Below are 3,813 nucleotides of genomic sequence, written 5' to 3' on the forward strand. Positions count from 1 at the left end.
GGCTTTTTATGTGAAGTACTTTTGCAGAGTCGGCGCTGCTTCACCGTGGAGGAAAACAGTCATCGAAGAATGTATGTTTCTCAGAATGTGGCCGCCGGAGGTGAAGATGAGAGTAATTCTCTATTTCGGAGTAGGTTTGAGCGGTTTTTGGACCTTTGAAATTCCGAATTATAATGTGGAGAAGATAAACAGTTATGATTTCTTATTTCACTTCTAGTAAACTGCGAAAGAAACTAACGGTGGCAATTTTTGTAATTAAGTTGAACTCTAGTGGTAGGTTGTGAATATGTGACCTTAATTATCATAGAGACATTTGTGGTGTTTAAATTATAATAAGACACTTCAAAATGACATTTTTTATCATAATAATAATAATAATAATAATAATAATAATAATTATTATTATTATTATTATTATTATTATTATTATTACTAGCCTTCCTGCACGCGCCTTGCACGTGCGCAAGATGTGCGCTCGCGCGTGCGAAGGGTCTCTTCTATTGTTTACATGTATTCAATTTTGTTACAATTTATACATTGATAATTGACTTCGTTAATTTTGATTAAAAAAAATAAAAAAATCTGCTTGATATACTGCTTGAGTGCTTGATATCTGCATACAATTTTCTTATTTACTATATTACTTGTTCTACTTAATATGTGCTTATTTTAGTTTTTTTTTCTTTAATAGCTTTTGCAGAAGGGTCACGCTCGTTCATTCATAAATCTTTCTTATCTACCATATTACTCGTTTCAAGTTAATACATGCTTATTTTAGTTTTTTTCCTCAATAGATAATAAACAGCCTTTGTTATTGTAGATATTGTGTTTGTCAACCGCAAGTGTATAGAAACTAAATATCAGAATATTTTGCAAAACATTTACATAGAAACGTCAACTTGTCTATGACGTACATTTTTTTTTCATTTACCTATTTTGTTTATAGACCACTTATAAGATGGTACAATATGAAATGCCACACCTCCAATGGCTCTGTCCAACTCAAAATTACAACCATAATCCATGTATCTTAAATACAAATTAATTCTCAATCTCTACTAAAATAGATATCAGCAAGAGAGATCGCTAGTTGCGTTGTATCTACTGCAGTTCAACATTGATGGTTGTTACCCTCCTCTACTCGATCAGTTACAAACAATTCAGCATTACTGGGCAAGAGCTTCACATTCCAGATCCTCCTGTTGCTGCATTACAATTTAAGCAGAAGTATTCTCACTAATGAAAATGCCCAAAAAAAAAGAAAAAAGAAAAGAAGTAAATGACAGCAAATCCCAACTACACTTAATCAAACAATCAAATGCAATATACTTATTGCTAATATCCTAAGGTTAAAACTCTTTTATTGCACCATCTATCAAGTTTGTCTCTAAAGTATGAACCATACATTCTGATTGAAATTTTGAAACAACAAATTGAAAGACAAAAAGGAACACGCACCCAACAAAAAGGAACATGCACCCAACAAAGTTCCTTTCCAACACATCCCCCACATTTAAACCGAGAAACATCCTCGTGCAGTAATATTTGAATGCTTGAATCAATAAGATGAACTAAGACTAAAGAGACCTGTATGGTGAAGATCCTATCTTCGAACTGCACTTCTTTCGTCAAGAAATCGGCTCCAGTAGTCACCTCTTATTGATTGCTAAACTTTTTATTAACATATATATCTATACGAATTATGGTCAAGAAAAAGCAAAATTGCTCTATCTAAACTGTTGGAAAACATTTTGGACTTGTCATTATCTAAAATGCATTAAGTTAATAAGCTTTGATTTAATCTGGAAATTGAACAATAGAAATACATATCTAGGACTCTATCCTGTTATCAAATTGAGGTATATGTCTCTCGATTGAAGTAGGAATCTTATGTGTCAAATAACCTGATTGACATCGAGTGTATGTGATAAACATTAAGCTTCTGCTGATAAACTCTTATGCAAACCTTGGACTCTTTATGGGATGAGCACAAGGTCAGTTTAGGCCTCTATATATATATCAAGAAAAGTCCCTATGTTAACTACGACTTGCATTAAGATCAGTCCCATTCTGAAAGCTCTAGTAGTATAACATAGAAGATCTTCTTCCTTACTGTTCTTGTTTTGTGTTGCTCGAGTTTTCTGGTGTTGATGTGGTGTCAAGCTGCTGCTGTCCTTATCTTGCTGTGAAGAAGGATCCTAGTTGCTGAAGCTATAGCTGAGATGGCAGGACAAAGCATTGATCTTCATAACAATGGTAATCTCCTAAGACAAGGCTGGAGACTCAAGTTCTTTGATTGTGCAGATGGTTCTCGTGGATTAGTTCATGACTTGGTATTGATATGATTATGATTCATTGCATCATTTGGTTTTACAAATTGGTATCAGAGCATGGTTTTTATAAAATTCATATCATATGTTTTGGTTTGGAAAAACAAAACAATCAAATACCATTTTCTGCAAGATTAAATATTTTCTAAATATTCAGTAAAACGGGCCTTTAGTTTAAGCCCGTACTTTAACCCAGGCCCAAGACCCGAATTCAGAATTATTTAAAGACATGTTTTTATAGATCGGATAGAGTTAGTCTTTGGCTGAGAATGGTTCTCAGATTTTGGGGTTTCTTCAGTTTTTGGTTCTTCCGTGAGGGTTGAGATTGTTGTTTGTTTTATTCTCTTTTGCTTCCGCTATTAATCCCTGCTGATCTTGGAAAGGCCCAGGTATGTACCTTATGAATAAATTGATCAACTTGCAATCGATCTGCACATGGAAAGTATTATGTGAGAATTCATATTCAAATTGGTATCTGTTGGTTGTTGGAACTTGTATTGATTGATATATATATATATGTTTTTTTTTTTTTTTTGAATGAGTACACGTATGGACGTTAGTGTCATGATACTGTGATTTCAGACAAAGCACCATTATCTCCCAAATTTAAGTTTTTGCAGGCTTGATACATTTTCACAGTAAATTTTGAGAATTAAAAATGATTCAACAAAATTAAATATAACTTGCAGTTTTATCTTATTGTCATATGAGGTTCTGGAATTAATCAATTATGTTGCACAAAGTAACTTTCACTGTAGATTCTAGAAAATGCCTAACAAGACAATGTTGTGTTGCTATTGTTAAAATTGCATTATTTTTTTTGGCTCCCAAAGGAGTGTTCATATGTGTGATTTTAAAATCAGTAACAGCATTGTACATGTTTCATAGTTTTAACTTCTGCTATATTGAAACTTTTCTCTATCTAAAGATGTTGACTGCTTTCAATATATATGTTAAGACTATTAAACATGGGATAATGATGTATGAAATCTAGTTATCAGTTTTTATACCACAAAGGTGTCATCTGATATACTTTTAGAACAAGGGATTGTTTTCAGTTATGTTTCTGCCATGCATTTTGTTACTGATGGTTGATACACATATTTTTTGCAGAATAAATAATACACATGCACTTACATTTTCATTTTCTGTTTTGCTTTAGGAGTTGAGACTGTCACCCTACACTACTACAATAAGTTAATCAGACGACGGGTATTTGTAGTTGTGTGATAACCAGCATCACTGTGGTCTAAACGAGTGTTGTGTGATTGAAAAATCAGACAACGGTGATTTCACCGTTGTGTGACAATACTTTGCTCAACAAAATATCTGTTTCCGTTGTGTGAATTCTGCGCAGGCATGTGCCTAGCATGGCATGCACGGGGATGTGTCGGTACATTCAGACAACAGAAGAAGGAATTCACCGTTGTGTGAGATTCATAACACACAACATATATAACTCATTCTTTGTTGTCTAAGGTTC

At 33.5% G+C, this 3,813-nt stretch overlaps 1 long non-coding RNA gene across 1 annotated transcript; it reads left to right on the forward strand.

Annotated features, from left to right (window-relative positions):
* The first annotated feature begins 2,577 nt into the window (after positions 1-2,577).
* Positions 2,578-3,591, forward strand: LOC121051030. The gene is made up of 2 exons (XR_005804861.1): positions 2,578-2,719; positions 3,493-3,591. It is a non-coding gene; the product is annotated as an uncharacterized LOC121051030 (long non-coding RNA).
* The last annotated feature ends 222 nt before the right edge of the window (positions 3,592-3,813 follow it).

Source organism: Rosa chinensis, chromosome 1 (genome assembly GCF_002994745.2).
Source record: "Rosa chinensis cultivar Old Blush chromosome 1, RchiOBHm-V2, whole genome shotgun sequence".
Classification (NCBI taxonomy): domain Eukaryota; kingdom Viridiplantae; phylum Streptophyta; class Magnoliopsida; order Rosales; family Rosaceae; genus Rosa; species Rosa chinensis.